Source organism: Hylaeus anthracinus, unplaced genomic scaffold (genome assembly GCF_026225885.1).
Source record: "Hylaeus anthracinus isolate JK02 unplaced genomic scaffold, UHH_iyHylAnth1.0_haploid 12002, whole genome shotgun sequence".
NCBI classification, from domain to species: Eukaryota; Metazoa; Arthropoda; class Insecta; order Hymenoptera; family Colletidae; genus Hylaeus; species Hylaeus anthracinus.
The window spans coordinates 2247240-2272770 of NW_026534349.1; the positions used below are offsets into that span (position 1 = coordinate 2247240).

The 25531-nt window shown below is 44.1% G+C and overlaps 1 protein-coding gene across 7 annotated transcripts in view; it reads left to right on the top strand.

Moving 5' to 3' along the window:
• Positions 1–25531, top strand: part of LOC128891563 (protein-tyrosine sulfotransferase) — a 155651-nt gene that overhangs the window by 34132 nt on the left and 95988 nt on the right. For 5 of the 7 annotated variants that reach the window (XM_054151139.1, XM_054151140.1, XM_054151145.1 and 2 more), the window contains exon 2: positions 16231–16300. The exons of the other annotated variants lie outside the window; for them this stretch is intronic. The gene's annotated coding sequence lies outside the window, so the exon portion shown is untranslated. The remainder of the gene's footprint in view (positions 1–16230; positions 16301–25531) is intronic. 7 annotated transcript variants of the gene reach the window in all.

Below are 25531 nucleotides of genomic sequence, written 5' to 3' on the forward strand. Positions count from 1 at the left end.
CGACAACTAAAAATAACGAATAATTTTTCTCTTCACTGGCGTTTATTGCGGTTAAAATCGAGCTCATCTCTGGCGGGTGCATCGACAAAAAGGAGTTATCGGTTAATTGCTCGCCTCGTAGACTCGGAACGCTGACTCATTCCCAGACGACGTTCTCGTTTCGGCGCGCTCGATTGGCGTCGTTACGCGTAACGCGAATAGGAATCGAACTGCGATCGCAAGCGAAATGTTGCCCTGAGTGCACCGGGTGTATCACCAGGAGGCCATCACCCACCCGGATCGAATAATAATCCGGAAATTCACTGCTCCCTGAGCTACGTTCACGATTTCGCCTCCCGATTATCGACGTTACCGCCTCCTTCGAGTCGTCGGAAACCATTTTCCAACGTAAAATCGACTTGGTGAATCGTTTTACACTGTACGGTTCATATTGTTCCACCTGCATCGCGATAAAGCGGCGATTCCCCGAGATAAAAGCGTCTTTAATCCGACAACTCGACACTGGCACGCGAGCAACAGGCACGCTACTGTCAAGAAACAATTTCTCTTCGACGAATAAAATAAGAATAGCCGTTGCCAATGGATCGTTCCATCTCCGAAGTCGCTCCTGGGTGTCTAGCAACCAACGATAAAATAGTTCCAGAAACCCAAAGCGTTTCAGCGTGAAAGTCGAGGCATATTTCAACTTTGCGTTCCGCGGCGAATAAACAAGAGAACATCGCAAGAAAAATAGAAGCAGCAGGAGAACGCGGCGAAAACCGCGAAAACAAGAAGACGACGGAATAGAAAAGTTTCCCGGGGCACTCGAACAATGGGACTCGGGCTAAAAAATTGTTCGAACCGTAGAGCAAGGGTGACCTGGGGCGAAACGGGAGGAGGAGAGGCAAGGGAGGCGGCAGGGGGATGAAAAATAGAGACTAGGGAGGAAGTTGGACGACGGTAGGGCGGGAAACGGGAGAAAGGGTGCCGTGAACGCAGGTGCTTTCGAAACGAATTGTAGGAACGGCTACAGAAAAGCAGCCCTGAAGCACCCCTTTTGAGGTTAGGCTTCCACTTCCCTCTCGTGGTGTATCGCCAAGGGGTTACACGTACGAGTTCCAAAGGTAGTAGGTCACATTGAAGCGTCACGAGCTCGCGGAGGGTGATTCGTCAAAGTCGAATCATCGCGGGGGTAAAAGACGAGGATTCGCGGGTGAAATGGGGGCCGTTTGATGTCGCCAGTCCTCTATTATGATACTTTTCGCGGGATGATAAGCGCGCTAACGCTTTTATGCCCGGGGAAGCGAAAGGGATTCGATCGTTGATATCGTCGATCGACGAGGGCTCGATAATTATTGGTGAATTGTCCGTTTTGCGCTCGAGTATCGTTACTTGGTACTAAACTGTGGATTTTTATGCAGATTCATACGAAGATTGGTTAATTTAAATTATATCTTATCTTCGTAACGACGTCCTATGAATTTTATATCCTTTATAATTTCACGTATCTGGTGTAGGTATTAATTCTGTGCTTTTGTATTCGGTCGTTTATGATTCTATAATTGTCACCATCTCTTGAAATTTGTGATCAAGGACGAATTGAAAGTTGCATGATCAACGATTGAATATTTTCCTGGTGGAAAATAACTGTTAGTAGCAGGTCTTCCGTTCGTTTGACTCTCCTAACCGCCGTATTAGCAGAGATGATCGTTAAGGGTGCGCCCCTTTATCGTTCCATTAGCGTCGGCGCGGTATACATTTTAATTAATGTCGGTATTCGTATGCGCACGTGCGCTGGCGTTAATTACACGTTATCGCAGCTAATTGCTTCTTAAACCTTTTCCAACAGTGACGGAGCCCACAGAAAGCCGAAAGTGTTCGCGGACGTGCGAGGGAAAAGTCTGTTTTAGAGTGGAAGCTAATCGTGCAGCTTTTGCTTCTAGGACGAGCTTAAGGAACGTAATTTGAGAGTAAAAAGGATGTTGATATTTCTTTTTTTTTTTTTTTTTGCGCTTTTATTCGTTGTTCGAATTCCACGTTATTCTAGATAAGGAACACGATCACGTTCGCGAATGGATTTCTGTCGATCGTATAACAAACGTTGGCGAATAACGCGTAATTGATAGGCTAACGAAACCAAATCACTCGTGTCCGGCGATCGCGTATTCTAAACCATCGGCTAATAGCGAGAGTTTAATGATTATTAATCGCGTCGAGTCCACGGAGATATCGTTAAAGAGCTCCTGTTTCACTCCTGCGAATTTATAAGCGGGGAATATCGAGCCCCTAAAATTCGATTGGTTATACTAATGAGAATCGATGCATTTACCTGCGATCTACCTGTAGGATTGGCTCGATTCCATTGATGGTCTCCGTCAGAAAGCGGACAGCATTTTTGTGGAGGAGAAAACGTCGAATAATGGAAGGTAGATAAAAATAAAAGTGGAATTATTGCCTCGGGATAGAAATATTTAGATCGACTAATCTCGATTAATAATGTCATTCCTCCAATCCACCTGTGCCGTTTCCTTGATTTCGTTAATAAAAAATGTAATTCGAATTAAAGCAGAAATAAATTCACCGTCGCGAGAAAATTAGAATTCTCCTTCCATGTCCTCCTCCTGCAATTACGATCCATATCGCTGTGAGAATCACCGTTGATCTTCACTTAAATGCCCACTTTTTGCCTAATGGGAGCCGATTGACAAAATACCAGGTAAATATTAGCATACAGTAGAATATCCTTGTTGCACGAGCCGACAGGAAATTTGCATCACGCGAATTTCGCAATGATCCGAGAACGCGATACGAGACCATGAGTGGAACGGGATTAAAAACGTGCAGATGGGTGGAGAGAGAGGACATAACTATCCCATATGCTCGTAAAAATAATACTTGCACGCACGTGTGCAGTACCTACCGAAATCCAACCGAGGATACTCGTTTAAATCTCTGTTCGAACGAGCACACGTATCCCTAGCATGATTACCGAGAGAAGTGGAAGTGGGCCATTGGTAAACTGTCAGTCACGTGGATTTTATTTTGTAATTATAGACAGAATGTTGATTGGCGTTTAACTGTCGAGCTGGGTTTCGCTAACACGCTTTCGCGACACTCGTTCGTCTCTCAATTTTTATTTCGCGTTTGTCAAGGGAAAGGGATAAAATGGACTCGTCGAAAATATTTTATGTGTTCACTGATACGTAAGCTACAATTACCGTAGCCATTATCCGCATCAAGGTTTACTCTACGAAATTATCAGCAAATCTAGTTCAATCTCTTCTGCTACACTTTCCACGATTAATGATTCGTTATACTTGGTTTCGCCATAAAATAATTTTTATCGTAGTTGGTTAGAGTAAAGCCAGGGATTTAAAATTCAAAGTAATTTATTTAGCATTTCAAAGATTTCAACGATTTCCAATATCAACGATGACCCAGATAATTGATACGTCTAAATAGCGAAGCTTCCTTCGGAAGAGATTGCCTTGTATCCACTCGATCGCGAGCATTCGTCTTTGAATAAATAAAGGATACTCGAAGCGAGTTGCGCGAGGTCGCAGAAACTTCGGTCCCTTGCACGATGGCATCCGCGCTGTCTAGCGAGTATTCGAGAAAAAGAGAAAAGTGTAATGTAACTGTAATAGTTGGGATGTCCCAGCGATTCTCATTTTTCCTTCGACGCTCGTAGAAATTTTTCAGAGATACCTGAAACTTTCCTACGCGCTACCGACGAATAGTCGAAATCTCTCGCATAATTGCTCCTTGTCCATTAGGCAGTCTGATCTCGAAATTAAGTGAAATTCTCAAGAAACGTAGATGCATCCGCTCTACACTTAAGGTTTAAAGCAACGCTCGAAGTTCCTCGAAAATAATAAGATTCTTTCTGAGAAAATTCCATGTTGAAAATAATACGACTTCAGGGTTAACAGCGTTATTTTGCAAGTGATTAAGAAATATAATCGCAACTTAAACTATCACTAGTCGGATATTTCACGGTCGACCGTGAAGTAACCTCTCACCTGGTCGGTTAAAAGGAATTCAATTTCGTTTGACTCGATAAAGACACGTTGAATGCACAGAGCGCTTCCAATTGAAACGATCGTCACGCGTCTTGGAGCGGCGAGAGAGGCAGATTTGATTTTCGAACGTCGCCAGTCACCGAAGTGAACGGAGGTGAACGAGCTCCAATTAACACTCACAATTATCCGTGCACCTGAACGGCCGGACTGCGCCGCGATTGATCGACCAGAGAAGGGGATCGGTGACAAAGGCCGTCCGAGAATAGGAAAAACTGTCCAGAGAAATGCTCGCAATGTCGAGTTCGTTCATCACTGTCAGGGACGAAAGACAGGACGGGGGACCACTAAAGTGGAGCAGGTTTCTTATCTGGATGGGAATTTCGATTAAAAGGTAAAAGATAAACAGCCTGGAATCGCGGATAAAGCACGAGTAATTTGCCCGAAATTAAAACTACATACTGCCGGCTACAATTATATCTGATTTTCTTCTCGAATGGAAAATTAGTGTCTCTTTATAAATTACAATTTTAAAGATGGTTAATTATATCGTTCCTCGAAGTATTTATTATACTCTACTCCGAAGAAGATCACATTCCTCGAATACTAGAGACAATGTGCCCAAGAAGGCGACTCCTCGCCGCCTGGTTGCTTTAATAACGGAAAATTGCGCTCCCCTTGAAGAAAAAACTTTGCCCATATCTGGGGGGAAGGTATCCCCAATTACAATTAGCATAGTATTCCGTGAGAATAGTCGCGGTTGGGAAACGCTGTGTACGATCGCGCGTCTTTCGATGGAGAGTATAACGGGTGACCCGAATTCCCAAGCAGAAGCAACAAAGCACAGGCAAGAAGCGATACGATGCACGCGAGGATGCATCGTTTCGCCCACAGCATGGCAATGCCCTATGCACAGAGCCGATGTCTTCGTGCATGACTTGGGTTAGGGTAATTAGAATACGGACTGCGACTTCCTTCTCGATCGATCATGCTGCTAGTCGTCTCTTAATCGTGCCACGACGCTCGATGAATACCCATGGTTAATTGTTCGTTGAGAAATTCATGTATTTATTAGTCGCGATGAACACTTGATACATTTTTTTATTGTAATACATTATTAATTGTAATTGGATTAGTGTAGATACGAATATTATCAAATTATCTTGAAGCAAGAGTTTATTTATCGAATTTTTCGGATCACGAGGTATCTCGAACATCAATATAAAATGCAATACACTATTCCATAATTAGGTAAGGTATAACATGCTCGAAAATAAAAACAGCATAAATATTACAATTATATTTATTCTGAAACTATTAGGAATTCGAAAAACTAATCTTCCGTTGTAAAAATTCAATGCTATTCGCATCGAATTCACTTATAATGTATCAGTTTGTCCGCGAGCGATTCCGGACGGGAGACCAATATGGTGCAGCCTTGAGAGCAACTTTTCCGAATAAATTATCCAGCGAATATTTTCCGCGTCGCTGCAAAACAAGGCTGGAAAACGCGAGAGCGATGCACTCGGCGCACGCTCGTGCGCCAAATAAAGGATGATAAGTCGGTATGTCGGTCAATTCGTTGGAACATGTTGCGCAACGTAATTACGATTTACGATATCGAGCGTACGCATGTAAAGCGAGAATCTCTTGTCCCGAATGAAACGAGTTGCGTTTCGTACGCGTGATTTGTCCAAGGAAATACAATTCAAAAATCAAAATAAAGGAAGTATCGTTTATCGAGCTACGATCCATGAAACAAGCTCGAATGGAACGGTTTGAAATTTGTTTTAGCGATAACAACGTCGTGATTAAAGCCAGTTAATTGAATGCCCCAAAACCGCCGAATGTTTCTGGTCTAATTGCGTTGTTTTATGGTCGACTATAATTGGAGTCCATAACGAAGTCTTTTTCGAGCGTTACACAATCGTTACGTGTTTTCGTAATCGTTGAACCCTTTCGATGGCATTTTCGTAACCGATAACAAATAATAAGACCTGACAAGTAATAAGTTCTTCGAAACCTTTCGTGGATGTAGCATGCAAGAAATCCGCTTGCATGGTTAGGTTCGTGCCGGTCAAGTCAGTTCCGCGAATCGCAGCCGCGCTCCCCCAATTAAAAGGATCGACGCACCTTAAATGGCGAGAGCAGGGTATTTAATTAAGTGTGCCCCCGTCGCAAAGTACCCGCGTCCCCAGGCTTTCGCTAAGTTGGACGGACGTCATCAGAAGAGTTTAATTAACGTCGACGAACGGGATATCTCGTCTCAGAATTCCATATCGATCCCTGGCTCCCTCGAGCAAGGCAAACGATCGAGGCGTCGCATCTACCCCGTTATCATTGTTCGTTCGAGTTTCGAAGGAAACAAATAACAACAATTATCGTTGTTCACTTTCTACAATTGTCCTGTATTCAATTTCCTGTTGTAGCGCGAGTCAATAGTCTGTATCGATTTTTTTATACGGTCACCCTATTCTGTTTGTACCTTCGAAATAGAACATCCACATTCGAGATAAAAGCACTGTTGTATTGCACTTAGTAAATAAGAAAATATGACACGAATGAAAATATTATTTTTGCACTCTTTGGGGTTCCTGACCCACATTTCGCGATCATAGTACTTTTTCGCGGCTTTGAAATAGATTTCAACATCACGCCCAACGACACGTATCGTGGCCTATCTAATCGACGCTCTGTTTGTTCCCAGATCCGGATGCAACTGCCGCAAAGTGCACACACTCGTCCGTGCGTTCACGCGATACATCATTACGCGCGCGTAATCAACAGCGATATATCGTTCGCGTGCACGTGCTAGCGTACTTTCGCAACGAAATTTCAGATAGCAATTTCGCGTCCACGAGAATTCAAAGCACACCCCTCCCCATTCGATGACTTCAAATTTGTAAACCATAATATTTGTACAGATTTCGGATACACCTCCAGAATACGCCAAATGTTACTTCACACCTCTAACCCTCACCCGTAGTCCCCAGCAGATTTTTGTAAATAGCACAAGCTCTCGACCAGAGTCGTCTTCTCCCCTTCGAACTGAAAACGCGTTAATATCGAGCGAAACGCGCAGAGGTAAGATCTCGTCAAACAATCTCGCAAGCTCGCGAGAGATCCTGGCTCTCTCACGGTCGGATTCGCGAAACGTTCCACGCCCGCTAAACACCCATCGCATTTTCCCTGAGCATTATTCAGAGCACTTTGCGAGCCATTAACCGGCCCCGCGCTTCAATTCGCGCCTTCGACGCCCTTCCCGACCCTCCTCCCGACCACCCTTCCCGGCGCTCTGAAATCCAGTTAAACCGCCGACAGTTTCTGGACAATCGTCGACCCCGTTCATTCGAATGCGGTTCCATCGTCGAGGACGCGTGCACACGAGGAACCCCGGTGAAAAGAGGACGTGTGTCCGCTCGCAGACGTCCTCTCCACGCGAAATCTCGTTTACCAACGCTGAAGGGACACGCTCCTCGCGGAGACCCGGGCCCGAAAGCAATTTCGGCTAAATCCCATTCGTCTGGCTCTCTCTGTTTCCCTGAAATCCTCGTCGTTCGCGTCTGCCACCTGTCTCTGACCATCTCCGTTTGCTGCATCCTTCGACGGGGTTACGGCAACCGTCGTTTCCCCGAAATCGAATGCAACGACCGATAAGGAGATTGAATTTCTATGCCGGCGTAATGATCGCAATAACAGTCGGCCAGATAAGCGGGCTTGGCAAACGATCGAGGAAATAGAGGCTGAAGCTTAGATACGCAGCCTAAGTTACACCTGTCCTGCGTCTCAGGGGGAACGTTAGGTCCTAATTCGTGGAAGCTGAATATTTTTTGTGGCGATGGAGGATGTAGGGTTGGTTATCGGATTCGGGATGCTTGTATCAAATTTATAGAAGACAGGGGTGGAATCTTCATTTGTCTACAACCCCATTTCTAAATATCTTGTACGCTCTCGTAGCCTTGTCGTCCCGTATTCGGTCGTTTGTTTCACCCGTTCGCACCGCTCGTTTCGCATCGTCTCGCATTATATCATTGAGATGCATACGTCATCTTGTGAAGGAATTAAAATTATTTGTTCAAATGTGACCTGACAGTTACAAGGGCTTGTAGAAGGTTAAATAACAACCAGACCATTTTTGTTTCGCGTATTTATCGATCCTAAGAGCAAAGTAGCAAATGTAGAATTCCCAGCTGCAATTGAACCGCTTTCAAAGAGGTCCCAGTCGCGACATCTCCCGTTATCTTCGGCGAGGATATCTCGAGGCACGAGATTCGCCTCGTCGTACGAAAACGAAAGCGGTAGTCGCACGAGGAGCACGAGCGTAAAGCGTAATCCCCCAGATCAGCGTAAATTGCTCATTGTCCGAACGACGTGCGCGCCAAAGGGTATCTCGCGTGTTCTCAACTTCGCGCAGACATAATGAGCTTCCGTCGGGACCGGTATAAAACAGCGCTTCTCAACCCTCATCCTTCCAACAAGGACTACAACGACCGCGCGTCTAACGTATTACTATATCTGCTATAAAAATATATTTATTTGCGAGAAGGTTTATTACTCCATGATTTTAGAATTCTATTTAAATCGTCGTGGTACAAGGTATCCCTAAAGTTTGAATATCTAGAAAATATCTGGAAAAGTGTCCTTATCTCCTATGTATTCAAGCTTTAGATACACCCCGTCCAAAGACCCCTAAGACCTAAAAGTCTTTATCCACGCGGAGAGTTACATTTCTTTCAAACTCCCAAACTGTGCATTTTAATTTCATTTCATTACTACCAATACTTACTTACGTTTTCCCTATTTTCCCTTTATCCCTGCTGAAATAAAAATAGCGCGCAAAGGATTTTTCAATTCCCCTGGCCTGAAGCGCTCCGTCTCTTCTCCCTGCACGCGACAGCTTGAGAAGCACCGAGGTAACGTGTCCGCGAGTCAACAACAAGGTACACGTTGGTGCAGATAAGGACGTAGCGCCTATACACGCCAAAAGTACACGACACGAAGTCCGTAACGAGTTAACTCGGGTAATGAGTTTATGGTAGCGCGTGCAAGATGCACAGGACTGGATTGAGACACGAATACCAGCTCGTCGGACAGCGTGTCGTTCGGCCCTTGGCTCGCTTAAACGTCTCCGCGTCCTGTTTTGTCTGCTATCGTGATAACGAGGTGGTCGACGTAAGCTTCCGTGTCGCTTGACAAGAAATATCGCTCAACCGCACCACGCCGATTTCCATGAAGCATTCCGCATAAATGGATCATCGAGGGATGTATATTTATCGTAATGATAATTTTCAAGTAAAAGGATGAGATACTCGATGAATTGCTGTTTAGGTTTATTTATTCAACTGCGCGGTCAAAATAATAATACTCCTTCTAACCTGATCTCAATATTGCTACTCAGCCGCGAATGATCAATTCGTCAATCAAATTCACCCCGTTTTTCTGGACGCATCGGAACAGTCCACAATCGATCTCTACAAACGTAATTTTCAACAAGATACCCGAAACGTAACTCGAGGAAATGCATACGAAGTTTATTCTCCAAGAAATTTCACGATTCGTCGAACCATCCGCGTAACGACTGGCCAGTGGTTTCCCAGGCAACCATCGCGGTAATTTATCTTGCAAATTACATTTCCGTCATCGCTCGATATTACCACGGCCACGGCCGATTGTAATCCAGACCAGCTACAAAGCGTGTCGAACGATCGCGGTATCGACCTTCGAACAAGATCCATTCGTAACACGAGACTCCACGAAGCTTCGATTATGGCTAATTCTCTTGATCAGCCGCTCTATCGGACGGGCCAATGGATGCATTCAAGTTTACCATGCGCTCGTGACAGTTTAAGACCGCTGTCCTTTGGAAAGCCTAGCCCCCATTACGCGACGGTTTAATGGCTGGATACATTTGGTAACAGCGTAATTGTCTTCTGGACATTTCAATTAGTGATGTCGGTGGGAGATTTCGAGGCACGTAGGGAAGAAGTTATTTTGTTTATCAAATGAAACTTTCCTTTGTGGCGGAGATTATTTAATTAGGGAGTACTTGACTAATTTTCTGGTCCCTTTGGTAGTATTTAAACATTTTAACACGAACGTAAAATTCATCGTCGTTGAGATAGAAAGAAAAATTAGCAGATAGTGTCTGCAGCCTTTTCACGAGATTTCCGTAGACGGAGACGGTTACCTTTCGCGACCGTAGTCGGCAGCGTGACTTTCGATCGCACCTCGATGACTGCACTCGATAATTAGCAATTAACGTCCATAATAGACCGTTGCAGCGTGCGGGGTCGTGGACATGCGTGCGTCGAATAGATCTAGGATGCATTACCATGGAGCTCCTATAACGAGAGCGATCGTGATTCCAGATAGAAACTAAAATTATCTGAACACCCTCTTTTCGCATAGTCTCTCGATCTCTATATTCAACGAATTATTAAACATGAATTTCTTTCGCGCGAATAGCTTCAGGATATTCCGCTGAAATTGTATATTATAATATGCAGGCGGATAATTATTACAAGTTTCATGTGTCAGGGGACGCCTCGTTAAAATGACGAGTTACTGGCTCACAGTGAATATGCGTCTGTCGGGGACGGATCGATAGGGGTGCGTATTCGATAAGCTTATCGATAAACACGGTAACGACTGTATCTGGTGATTATGAAATAGTGGTCACAGTGGTCCATATTTTAATTATCTCTTGGTCCAATGTGCACTTCCACTTGTTTCTCTTTAAATGGAATTTAGAATCTTTTTGCACGAATCCATTCTTATCAGGATCATGGACATAAAGGTATCGATGCGTGGCTAATGGTACGGTTATATTTTACGAGATAGTTCACATTTTATGTTTGCATTCAAGAACATCCATCTTTGTCATCCCCTCGTATCCTTCCCATTAGAGCTCCAGTCCATCCCAGTTTCTAGAGCCACCCGCTATAGTACCTTCCCTGACTTGCCGTCATACAGGAAGGTATAGCTCAACAAGTAACACAATATCCTTGAACTCGGTCGAATATCGATCCCCTCAATCCTCCCATAGCCTTCCCATTAGAGTACCACTCCATCCTCTAGAGCCACACTGTACAGTACACGTGAATTACTATCACACAGGTAGCTATAGCTCAGGAAGTTGAATAAGGTCCCCAGACTTGCAGCAACATCCTCGTCATCCCCTCGAAGTCTTCTTTTAAACAGTATCGAACGGCTCCCTCGGCTAGGCTGTAGACCTAAGCCTCGGTCCAATCCCCTAGTCTCAAGCCCACTCCTCGTCCATGCTCCAACCATCACCCCAGGGATCTTATTAAACTTGTTGTACTATAGGTACGCGAGAAGCCACACGTCCTCTAAAGCCCAACGAAAGATCCTCGCGCGGAAATGAGAGCTCGAAGCGTTTCTGACTTAAATAGGACACCGATAATCGCGCGACGCGCCGACCGGAACCATTAAATAACACGAAGCCCATGTCAATCGCGGAAACGCGTTAATCAGCGACTGCACGATGGCGGTAATAACAGCTGGAAAGCGGATCGATAAGAGATGACCCATAAGCGGTGCGCGACTCTTCAACAACCGCGGAAGAACGATCGGTTCCGTATGGGAGTGGGCGAATACAGAAAATACAGAGGATGATAGATTTGTGTAAGTTAGTCATCGAAAGTATGGGCATGATTTATGTATTAATTTAAAATAATTTCTTATTGTGTTAATTATGGATCTCTATGAAGATATTTGTGGTCAAGAAATTACAAGCAGAACCCTTGTAGCAAATTTTTGTATAGAGAAACGTAAATAATGACATATTCGATTAAGTACTTCTGAGTTAGCATTCTTCCTCGGGAATATAAATTTTGATTCCAAATTTTGGTTCTCTAAAGATAACACTTAATCTCTAAAAGATTTCTTCGTCGAATAGTCGAAAGTCCCTTTGATTTAGCAGTCCCCGGTTAATTTCAAGGAGCAAGTTAACTAGTTCACGAGGGATCAACGAAGGGCGGTAATCCTGCGTGCTCGACGACTCATTGGGTAGATTTTTGCGGATGATTCTCGCCCTCCGAAGTATCTCTAGAACTGCCGCGAAGACCTCGTTCCGCGAATTTCACGGACCAACGTTTAATCCTGCTCCGAAAGCCGCGTCGAGTAGCTAATCGAGAGTGCGAAATCCAATCAGCGTCGCAAAGCGGCTGAAAATTAGTTTTAGGCTGTTTATTCGCTATCCGCGTAGCTGAATTACTTTCTGTCCCCCGTTAACCCCTCGTACGTGCTGACGATATTGAAATTATTAATATTCCCAAAACATTTGACGCTCGCTCGGTCAAACAGGAAATTAAATACGATTTGTCCAGTGATAACATTCGCGACGGTTCATTCTTGGGGCAATTCGGAATCAAATCGATGAAAATAATTTGGTTAAATCGCGCAAACTGGCAGCTTTTTATTATGACAGGGGGAATATTCTTTATTTAGTTTCTTTACTGATGAGTATACCGAGGCTCAAGAAATACTTTAAACAAAAATATACATTAAGCATTGTTTATAAGTATTCGTGCATCGTTCAAGCTAGTCTTTATTTATCGTATCACATTCTTATGTTTTTAAGTTCATTAGTGACGTTCATTAGTGACGTTCATTAGTGACGTCAACAAAGATGCCGAAACAGTGCCACGCACCAACAAAAATTCATGCTCCCCCCCCCCCCCCCCCAAAAAAAAAGCGAAGAGAGAAATTCCTCTCGTCGAAGTCGTTTCGATTTTTGTTTTTTAACAGAAAACGTGGTGGCTGTTTCGACCCATGTTTTTTTCTCCTTTTTTTTTCCTTTTTTTTTTTTTTTTTTTTTTTATTCGAAGCGCAATCGGTCGTAATGAAAGCTTTTTATTGCGGACGAAAGTGCACGCGTCACGATGCGGTCGGGCAAAAATGTCGGTTAATGGATCGTTTCGACGGGAAACGGATTTTATTCGTGAATTTTCACAGGAGTTATTAATTTTTACCGGGTTACCCAGCAACAATCGCCTATTTTCCAAGATATTGTTCCATAAAGGAACAAAACGCTGTTCCATTTCCATTCTCTACGATCCCCCGCCGCTGGAAAATACACCCCTCCGCGGAATTGAAACGATCGTTTTCGCGGTAAAAACGCGTAGCCGTTTATTCGTTGGTAAAACAAACGTTAACTTTATTTACGACTGACGTAAACTGTGATATAAAATGAAAAAAACCGTTCGAGATTTGCCTGTAAGTTTCCAGACGAAATTTCGTTCGTCTGTAAATAATACCAGCCTACTTAATGTCCCTATTACCGAGGGAAGATGGCAAGGTAAAAATTTGTAACTGGTAACGAAACTCGATAAATAAAGTTTCACTTAGTTCGAATTAAACACCTTTGCTTGATGCAAAGCAATTTCTGGTTGTCCGAGAGAGAGTGTCTGTGGTCCAGTGCTTTGGTCGCGTCCGGGAGAACGGTAAATTATGCGGGAAATCCATTGTTACCGGTAACAGTAACTGATGACGCAACGGTGAGTCTTGATCGTCGATATTTCAAGATGGTTGGACACGAGTGGCAGACTTTGATGAGAGACGCGGTAGGATGAAATTCGGATTTCGCGTAGTTACTTGTTCCCTTCGATCCATTCGTCTCGCGGGCGGTGATTTATTGTGGTCAACAGCGTGATATACGTTTCTTCGACTGAAAATTTACGTTTCCTCGCGACAGACATCGAAAAATGTCGTCCACGGGAAGAAATCGTGAAACGAATGCCGACAAAAGAGAGGGGAGGTTAAAGGAATACAGCGATCCCTCGATATAGGACCACTGACCAGATCAGCTGGCGCTGTTATATCGAAGGAGGGTCGCGATCTTCTTCCAAGGAACTTTATACCTCGTTAGTTGCACTCTTTCATATCGGCCTTTGGGTTCCGAGTCTGAGTATTGGAACGACCCACTATTCAAAATTAAAATTAGTATATTTTTCATGGTATCTCAACGAGAGTATTATATTGTTAGGTTCGTGAGACTTCCAAGAGGAATACGAATCGAAACTCGACTTCATTCGGACTACTTTCAATTCCAATATGCAATGTATAACTAATAAAAATAGTCCGAACGGGGTCGTGTTATCAGCAATTCACTAATAATATTCTCACGTTCTCAGATTCTATTACATACAAGAAACAAAACTATAATATAAATTCGTACAAAGATATTTCCTATTAGTTTTTCTCAAGTATTCCAATTAAAACATATCGAAAATGATTCAGTCAATGCAACCTTTCTCCCCATTATTTTGAATCGATGAAAATTCCTAATAGACGACTCCCACCTCGACTTGTTTTGATTAGTTCCATCAGGGAGCAGTTGGCTGCAATTCGACGGTATTTTCTCCGCGATTCGTATCGCTGTTTTACGAGCGAAAACCAGACCCCGGCAATGGGTTTCGGATATGGTACGTCCAAACGACTCGAGGTTAACTATCGATAGAACAGCGACAGGGTGCCAGGTCTGGCGATAGTTGGACCTATTCCCTTGCGCCCATCGAATAACCTCAATGATAGCTGGATTTTATGCACCGTCGCGCGTTCACCGTTTCGCCTATTTCCTGGATGCGTTGTAATCGTTTGCACGCCGTGATGCATGCCTCTCGATGATCGATGGGCACTCGCAACGCTCCAAGTTCGAGTGGGAAACAACGTTCGTCTCACTTTCGAATAAGGGTACAGAAAAAATCGTTTCACTCGTGCAAGGATGATTTCCGTGGCTCTCGGGGCTGCGCTCGATCAAACGTCTGACGTCCAAACGTAATTTTATTTTCACCGAAGAGTGGCTCGCATGCAAATAAATAAATATTCATGAAAACAGGCTTGCACGAACAATTTTTAGTACCGTTACGTTTCGATTCCTTGTGTTGGAATTATAGAGAGTGTAAGATGTAAGGTTCCATGAGATAAGTGTGCTTATTATATTAGCTTACTGTGGTAAGCTGAGAGTTACAAGCACCTCAGAGGATTAACTCGGAGGACAGGGATAAAGTGGCACTCCTGAGTTCTAAAGCTAGGTACCCTTAGTAGCGTTACTAATAATAATTATATACCTTACTTGCTTTTAAATAATTATTTTCAAGCTTCGGCCTTAATTATCTTAATTTCACTTTCGCTCCGTTTCGAATTCGAGATTGAAGTTTCCGTGACAGGGACCGAAATCATTGTGTTTCCGGTTTGGCTAAAGCTGCAATTCTTAAAGTTTTTAAGTGAATTTCTTAAGTAAATTTCCTTCGCTTCCGTTTTAGCGCGAAGTTTTTACACCGTTGCGTTCGCGAGTCAATTTCAGTACCAATTAAAAGTTCCGATTCAACTTGCGCTATTCCACTAACGAACAATAAACGTAATTTCTATCGGGGACGACTGGAAATTCGAAGACGGCTTCCACAATTATTAAAAACTTGGCAATATTGTCGCAGAACTTTCCTGGTAAACGAATCATCCCTTCCAAGGGAACTCCATGTCGCGAAGCAACACGTTCGATTTTGTCCACATTCCTTCTTAAATTTGTTGGTACCTTTCGGTGACGTTAGACGCAGAAATTAGAGCTTCCGAATTTTTTGGTAAAACACTCGTGAGTTTTAAAGCAATATGGATGAACACACGTTCAATGAATAGTTGTAATAGTATTTAGTAACATTTAATAGTATTAAAGTTTTGTGTGGGATGTTAAGTTTCGTAGAGAAATTATGGGAAATTATGGGAATTTAGAATTCTGAGCGGCAGTGTACATGTGTATTTCTGTTTTCCTCTATCGCAGGAAGCATGCCAGTTTTTTTTTCCTCCTGCTGTTCGAACCTGGAGGGAAAATTCCAGAATGGGGCGACAGGGCTCCAAGTTTATTAATTTCGGGTAGCACGACGAACGGGACGCTCGATTTAATTACCAAAAATTGTTTTCGCAGTCCCGATCGCGTTCGATTAAATCAGTGGCCCGACCAGCGGAGTGTGGGTTCGCCAGGTTTCATCAGTTCCCCAATATATGCCAAGTTAACCGCGGCGTTCGTAATTCAAAGCCAACGTGTACGCGCCCACGCATCGAGCATCGCGTCGATTTTCGTCGTTAGGAAACAAAAGCCCCGTATCCTCGTAATTTTCGCTTTCCACGGTCAGCCGTCCCTACATTTTCACGAGGCTGAGATCAAAGTGAAAACTTTAATCGTTTCCATGCTAACATTATTTTATTCATTTTTCAGATGGTCTCCTAGTTCGTCAATCATAATTTATCCTACAGTGTCGCAACGAGGCTTCCATCCGAAGATCGAGGTGAGCATTCCTGTATTTGTGTTTCTCGTCAGCCATTATTCCAGAACGGTTAAGGTTTTTCTACTTCCCCCTGCTACGAGTTTAAGAATCAAAACCCTACAGTCAATTCCAACAAAGGTCCACGGGAAAGCAAATAAAAATTCGAGTAGAAGAAGTCGAAAGAAATAGAATTCAATCAAATAAAAGAAAATTTATTATTAGACTTGCACGTGGCGGGAAGGGAAGTACCTGGAGCGGTTGCACTTTTGTTGTTCGCCGATATTCCGGTCGGATTCTTCGCTTTCCCTCCGGCAACGGTGGCGCGGATGAGTAAATATAAAGTGACGCCATCGCGTTCGACGGGGATCGGGAAATACGAGCTCCCCAAACGGATGCTCGATTGCAATTCGCGCTCGAATTACGATTTTCTCTCTATTCTCTTATCGGACGAATTGGCGGCTGCCGATGCAGGTGCATTCGAATGCATCCAACGTTGCGCAGCGGAGGCGACGACTCGATCGCCTTGGCTTTCTCCGTTGGCTTCACTTTTCACGATGATGTTCCGACTAGCAATTTTCTTTTCACCCCGTCTCACCCCCCAAACGTATTTTCTCTCCGTTTGACTTTCTCATCTCGCCTCCCGCCTCGATCGCCCGCATTCCACGCTCGCGCTCCTCGGACACGGTCGATGAATCGGAATCGAGCGCGTTGACATCGTCGCCATCCCCTTTTTAGGATCCTTCTGGACCAGATGACACCCTAATCTTGAGGAAGTACCCTCTTATTCTCGAATTAATATGAAATTAGGAATTAGCAGGGACGATATTCTACATCGGTCTGGGTTTCATAAATTGGAATAGATATATGCGAGTGCAAACATAAGTTTACTAGCGACCGGGCATTAATGTGTTAAAATGGCGTTAGAGGCCAGTAACGGCTTGTTACGGGAGTTTTCGGGCCGGGGAAAGTTCTCCAAGGCAGTTTTGGATTCTTCGATACCAAAGGAGCCTCCGTGGCGCGCAAAGTTTGCAGTTGCGAAACCACCGCGTGCTCCGTCGTCCTCGGCTGGGGGAAGTTGACTCTTCTGACTTCCCAGCCGGAGTCATTATTATTTTCCGAGCAACGCTTCGATTGTTCCGTGCAATTATTCGCGGTTGCCACGCTCGTAAACACGCGACCGTGCACCGATACCTGTTTTTGTTATCTCTGGCTCTCGTTTGTTTAAGTTCGATGGCTTCATTCGGCACTTGGGATCCTGCGCGACTCTGTTTGCAGTCGAAAGCTTAGCGCGACGAGTTGAACTCGTAGATTATATTACGGTATACTAGTTACAGTTTATTATTTCCGAATAGTGCTCGACAGTCGGTGAAAAATCATTTCATACAAGTAACAGTAATATACTTAAAATGAAACGAGATTTCATATCGATCCTAATTAAAAGAAATTAATAACGAAACGCAAATAAATGTATAAATCGTAATGTGAATTATGAAGTGTGTACCTGCATTTGCCTCGAACAATTACGGTTCATACGAATAATTAAAATTAATGAAATTATTCGTCATCATAGATCGTAACAAAATACACGGTTCACTCGCTCGTCACTTATCATTCGAGTAGAATTTTGCTCTTGCGTGCAAGTCCCGTTTCATAATGACGACATTCAGCTCCCCGTAGCAAGGCCGCGACCCGAACTCCGGAAGTTTCAATTTCACGAACCATTAAGCTCCTTTCGATGGCGCGGATCTCTCGGCCGATACGCAACGAACTGCTCGACTCGAATGCGAATGTTCAACGATGGTCACGCTTTCGCGCGATGCAAATCTCCAGTGGCCACGTGGAATTTTCAGACCACTTTGCGTCGCCTTCGCGACTTCCGCGAGTATGTACTCTGTTGCTTCGAGGAAGTGTATCGAAATAGGAACGTGAAACACCTCCGTAGGTACGATCGTACCATCGAACTAGGTCAGGGTATTAAAAACTTCCTGTTTTCACCTCTTCCATATGTCACAGGACGCTAATTTACTGCAGACAAATGACTACTAGTTTCAAAGACACTTTTTAAAAATATTTCACGCGATACGAAATTAAATAATGCACGAAATAATTACTACAATCGACTAGGAACGAACTATTATCATTTTCCGTGAAGAAAAGTTAATTCTTGGATTGTCGGGTGCCAGATTCACATAGCTACTTGAAGGACCACTCGACTCTAGTCCCGCTCAGACTTCAGGGTCGACAAAGACGCTTCCTCTCGGGTTTTCCTCGCCGATAGAGCTTACAACTCCGTCAATGTACATCTTGGACATGTACAACGTGCAGAAAGGCGACAATTCGGTGGTCAGGAAGTAGCCACTAGGAAAAGTCGACCATCGCCGGGGAAGCATCGCTCCTGGATGCAGCTAAAAGGGAAAAAAGGTTACTACTTAGGGGAATACCTGTATCAGGGTAGCAAGGTTTCTTATAGGCGCTATACGTCGTCCCGCTCGTAAAGATCCAACGTGACAGAAAGAAATCTCACGGGAACGGCTGAAACAGCTACTTTAGGAGGCAAAGAAGCATTCGAGCGGTCGCGAGGCTCTCCAGGGGGTTCGTTTGCAAAAGGAAAATATTCTTACGTGTTTTTACAGAAGCAAGAATCGAAAGCGTCGCGATAAAAAGAGACCACGAGGCAGGAGTCTGTCTCTTGTGTCTTTTGCAAGCTGTCATAAGAGAAGGGGAGTATACGGTGAGATATCGATGCTCGTCAAATACGAGGGAGTGAATTTGCATCAACATCTGCGGAAAAGGCGCACAGGGAACCGATTTCTGTACGAGAAAACCGTTCGTTTCGCGCGAGACGCATCTTATCGTTTAAACTCTCTTTCAAGTTCGGTGCTTTAGACGCTACACTAGCTTTATACCTTTATAACATTATAAGTAAGTCGTTTCGCAACAAGAAAGCTTCGATTTTAACGTATGCTTCAAATTCTCGCTTTCGCGGTACCGAAAGTGAATTGGAAGTGTTCGATGCGAATTCTGATCAATATTAGCAATTAATATTAATGGTGCTCGGGAAACTCAGCGTTGTAGACACGGCCGGTTCGAGCAGAGGGAATTGTTAAAATATTCTCAAGTCGAAGTTTCGTTCCAGCTTCCTCGGTATGGCCAGAAATAATTAAAAGCGTCGAAGGGGGGCACGGACGTTCCCGAGACGTCTTTGCATTCGCCGAAGGTGCAATCGTGAATGGATTTAGGCTGCGTTCTTACGAAAGAATCCCCGATGGAAGTTTGGAGAGATATCGGGAATCGGTGGGAATTTCGCTCGGTCAAAAGGATTCGAGTGGGGATGTCAAAACTCTCCCCGGACTACGTCGGGAAATTCCCCCGGAGTTTGGATAGCACTTTGCCCGCTACCGTCTTCGTAATTTGGACTTATAATTACCCAGCCGGATGCTGCTAGTTGGCTCGCACCGCGACGTGGGCGGGTCTTGTTAAAAGTCCCTCGCCGCGATTACTCTCGTTCTACCGACAACGAAATCTGTTTACACGATACTTCCATAGAAGCTCGTCATGTTCTGAAACGTTCTTGCTTTTAAAGTGCCCTCGTAAAGCGATCTTAATAATATCTTCTCCTACTCGTGCACAATTTTAAGACCATCCAAAGATGGAGTACACTTCTCTTCTTTACTTTCCCATTAATAACAGTCCGTCGCTCGCTAGATAATTTGGACGGTGCAAATTTATTTCGTTCGAGGGCTCGATGTAACCCGTATGTGCTCGCTTCGTCTCCGTCCTCGTAGCAGGGCAAAGTTTAGACCGCGATAACGCCGGAAGATAAATGAAACGACAAGAGGACGAAGGGGATTTGTGCTTCGTTGAAACTTTTCTCGAGTCGTCACGCTGACAGCGCCACGACACGGGTCACGAGCGAATGGGTCAAAGGGTGGACAACCCCTTCTCGAGGAGCAGACGAAAGCTGGACTATCCCCTACATATTGACCGAATCGCTCGCTGATTTATTCGCCGTGGAAGCATCGAGGAACTGGACGATCGAGTTGCTCCCAAAATGGGACCTGCTGGGAAAGCAATTCTTCACTTTTTCTTTTACGTAACTATTGTGTGGACCCTCTCTACTTTTTTTTTTTTTTTTTTTTTTTTTTATTTTCAGTTCCACATATCGAAGTTTCCTTGGTGATAATTCTTCCGGATACTTGTAAACGAAGAGATTCGAATATTCTTTGTACCTCGTTGGATCCTGAAGCGTCTCCGAGCAGACTTTCTCTCGGTGTTAGCGAAAGATTAATTTCGAAGAACGCCTCCTCGTCGAGGCGGAGAGAATTAATGGTAATCCAACCGTCGGATGTGCGTCTTTGATTAATCGAAAGAAATCACGGCACGAGAACCCTGGCAAGAAAACTTACACGGGGGTGATTTATCGTTTTGTCCAAGCGGGGGAATTGGGTCCACGGTATCAGACATTTCTTTCGTCTCTTGATAAAACGAGTAACCGTACATAAACTTCCTCTCGTGTACGGGGTGAGTCGTGAATCGATCGTCGCGATATTTCAGCTCTGATAGTTTGACGCAAAAAAAAATGTTTCAAACAAAAATTCACCGACGTCAAATGCAAGCGGAGAAAAGAATAATGTATGGTACTATTTAAACAATAAGAGGTGAATACGGATGGCAGAAGACGAGAATCGTTTCCTGAGATAAAAGTGTTCGTCTCCTCTAGCTGAGAAACTCGTGGATGAGCGTTTTATCGCTATCGTTTACTTTCAATTTTAACTTTACGGTCGCGAGGGCTTATTGGCGCTTCCAGCGCAGCTTCATCGAGGTTTAAGCTCTCCCTCGAACCATAATTGGCATTATTCCTTTAAAGATGGACCGCCATAAGACGGGCGACGAGTTCCCCCGTAATCGTTAAACCTGTTTCGCTGCGCGAGCCGTCTAGATTTGCTACGCGAACTCGTGTAGTTTATTTTTTCTGCCGACTGAATTCAGGTAATATCATTCCGAAATATAGATGCCGAAATTTAAAGAAGACGCCTGGTATATAATCTTTAAAATTTTGTTAGATTAAAAAAGATTAATTACGAAATGAATTCAACGTGAAAGCTTTTCCCGAATAATATCTCGGATAATATCGACTCTATCGTAAATGTTAATACCAGAAGAAAGTTTCGAAATTGAATTTGCAACATTTTCTGTTCCATTAATTCCCGCCGTAAAAGCAATATTAAACGCGATATCGCCCATTATATCTGCTCCATGCGCGCGCTTCGAATGGGATAACGATCGGAGACAATAAACAGACCCACCTGCAGGTTATTTGAATAAATAATAAAATTGAGAGAACGTAGTCGCGATATAAGCGACGACAGACGTACCAACACGCGTATTACACTCATTACGGCATGTGTGAGATTATTAAAACAGACGTTCTTAGGGGCGAACGTCGCGATAATACAAATTGGTCGTTTCACCGTCGAGGGAATACCCGCGGAACAAAGGGCTCGTTATAAATTTTACGTGCTTTAAATTAATCGCTTTACCGAATCCGTGAAATTCGTGAAACGTTTCTCTTGGTCCTCTCGAGTAAATCACGGGACAAGGGCGTACCGCGTAATTACAATTAATTAAAAGTTCGTTCCGCGTGTCGAGTAGCCCGTGCATCATGCCAACGTTAATTTCGCGAGCATAGACCATACTCGACGGGAACGGACACGTTTGTGTCGCAATTTTGAGCAAACTTTTATGGCGCGAACGTGTGCTAGAACGAGTTTCGCTTCCTTCCTTTTCGTTTCTGGTGCAGGGAATCAATTTAATTCTTTTTCTCGCTCGTCGATATTGCTAGGTTTGTCTTGTTTTCAACAACTATCAAACGTTGCTTGAGATTTATTGCGCTTTAAGCAACATTAAGATTTACCCGGCTTGCAAACGCGCACGTGAAGGGACTCTCGAATCGCGGGGGTTAGGAAAATGATGAAGAACCCTGGGGAAGTTCGGAGGAGAACTCGGTGACAAACGGGTGATCCTGGATTTCTTTAAGTTGGGAAGAAGCTTCTCACGGAGTTGCACTCTTTTTTCAGGGACCGTCTTTATTTCATTCTTTCCTTTCGAACCGTATTTCACGAGGGGAGGCGGCACCGACACGTCGAAGCTGAACTCGGAGCGCGTGAAACGAAGACGATGATTAAGCGTGGATCCGATTTACGAGACATTGCTTCGCGCCGTGTACTGCAGAAACGAGAGAAAGTTCTGACGGGAGATTTAACTCGTGTTCTGTAACGGGAGTGATGAGCTTGCGTGCTGATATAATTCCGTGCCTGACGAGCCATGTACCCGTGAAGACGATACTGCTGCTCGGGGAGTTAGGCTAAATCGCGTTTGACTAGATCGTTTGCCTAAACAACGCAAATTCAACGGTGAGTTAGCGTTTTAGCGTTTTAGTGCATTTCTTTAATATTCTAATTCCAATCTACGATGTCCCTGAAATTCATTGGTCGTATTAAAATTCACTTCGTGTAAACATACCTTGAATCCACTTTGAATAACCATACACCTACCTTTATTCGTCGACTAAACGAACGGCACGCTCCCCCAAAACGTTTCGTGGCGCGTGTCGTTAAATTATGCCGCACGTTCGCGTCACTCCGTATTTTACCCGTGGCCGACGATTCATGAAACCTAAGCTAGATTCGAATCTCGGTAGTGTTTTACGCCACCGGTAAGACACGTGTTCGCCGACGCCTGCGGTACTTGGTATTCGCCGCGCAAACCGTCGAGAGTCCGCGGATAGCTTTGAAAGTAGTCGAGCCTGGTTCCAGGCATTCTAAGAAGCCTGGTGCCGTTGGAAAGTTTTCGATTCGGAAATCCGAAGAATCTGTGCTGTCTGGAGAGCGCCGTTTGGATCTCGTTTACGTGCATTCAGAGGAGCAATATTGGCAGGTTTCAGATTTAATTGATAGCGAATTGATCTATTCGGAACACTTTGCTCGAAGTTCGAACTAGCTAGAATACATATACTACTTTAGAGAATTTATTTTCCAATTATGAATTTCATAAATTTGACGATTCGTTAAATTAATTCGAATTTCCAAGCGAGTTCAACCTCTCGGGTATGTTATTTAAATGTGGTTACTGTATTATTACAGTGCATCGATTGTACAATAATTAATTGCACGCCGAGTGCATTTTCGTTGCTGCTGTAAACAGTGATAATAATGGAAAATAAATATCGAGCATCGTTTGCTATTACAAACGAACTTGTATCTCATTTTCTAGGTATATCGCGAAATATATCGAACAGAAGACTATCGGAGGTGCCCCACAGGGAGAAGCGATCCTGTCCTTCCTTGAGCTACGTGAAATAAATAAAACTTCGTTGAAATAAATAAGCATGCACGAGACGCTCCTGTAAAAGCCCAAACAGTTCGATATTTCCGATGAATATTCCAGCATGGTCGACAATCGTTTGGAGATCGGCCGAGGAAAATGGGTTAACCGGACGAGGAGCATCCCGTCGTCGTTTTCGATGACAAAAGTTGTTTGCCAACGGCCTTAGCACCCCGGTTTTGTCGCGTAACAACAGGACAACCGGCGACAACCCTGTTCCTCTCATGCATAATGTATTCATTCGCCGTTGGCGTCGGCGTGCACGATAAAGCCGTATCATTGTTTACGAATCATTGAATCGACTGAATGAAATTACACCGATACGACCTGCTGCCGCGGAAACTTTCGATCCACGTGTGCCGCGGCGAGCCACTCCGCTCCGAGCGCTTCTGTTCCACGCTGCAACGTGTTATTTACAGCCGGATGCTGCGAGGGAGTTTAGCGAATCCGAGCATACGTTCCATCCGGAGCTCTCCTATCTCTCTAGCCGTGTCCATGACGTCGCAGAGGAATCACCGTGCTTCCGAATGCGGCAATCTCTATCTCCAGCGTCGCGACCAAGATTCGAGTTACTCCATTTCATCTTCGTTCCACTGATTCGACCTGAAGGTTCTTGAAGACGTAACTGAAATGACGAGGAAGGACTCGAGGAATCATCGAAACGGATGCTGGGTTCGAAGGCACCAGACAATGGGATCGGTGAACTACTTCGAGTTTTGCGTGAATGATAAGCTTTTTGTAACGCGCGAGTTGTTATTAAAACCTACGGTATTTATATTTTAATTTCTGTGGGGAGAAGTGTTCGTGTTTTAAGAGCCCTGCGAGGAATCTGTAGATTCCAAGGATCAATGTTCCATGAAATATGCGCGATTCGTGTCCAACCATAAACGGGAATTATTTCAGCGACTCGTCGCGATGACGGGGAAAAAGTTCGCGCGGATCAGCGCCGTGATAGAAATGGGTTGGTTACATCTGCATCGGTAGCGTCTGGGACGAGGAGCCGATAGAAAAAGGTACAAAACCCGTTCTAGTTCATTGCGATTTTATTATTCGCCCCCTTCCTCGCCCCGCTCGCTAATTGTACCTTTTCTGCATCGACAGAGACCTTTTGTTCCAAGTTTTTACACACTTTGAAAGTCTGTGAATCGCGGCGTTAAGGTTCCATTAACGCGATTAGATGGACCAATGAAAGAAGCTTCACCGTTCTATACTCGTTTTATCTCGTTTAAAATAACACCCAGCACGGTCTTTCGATGCTTCCCTCGAATTTTTTTTGAATTTTTAACTCGGGAGAAGGGACACTATTATCCCTTGTTTCCTTGGTGACCGTTTGAATCGCAATCCAGCTAGAAGACGGTCCTATCGATTTTACGTTGCGTAGTACTTGACGCTCGAACGCGAGTGAGCTAATTTTAGAGGCACGATTTTTATGATTCTAATTTTCCTCGTAAAAGATATGTATACGCGTGGACCGTACACATACTCGATGTATTTACCGAATTTCTGTAATGGAATAATTAATAAAAAAATGTTCACATAATTTGTCTTTCATTTCTGATACATTTCCCTTTCATTTCCCTCAATTTCCTGCTACTTTTCCCATTAATTCTTCTTCATTGACTGGCACATTTCCCATTAATTTTCCTGCATTTCCCAGCATTTTTCCCTTTAATTTCCCTCTAAGCCCTACGGTACGTACATGTTCCTCCTTTTTTGTCTTACGTATCGAATATTGGTCAGAATTTGGCTCCTGGTATCAGGAGAACATAATATGCGATGAGGTGGCACGTTTGCGCCTGCGAGCAGGCAACCGGCTCGACATACCTGTTAGTATAGGTTGCCTAGTTCAAGGGGCACATTTTCGGTACG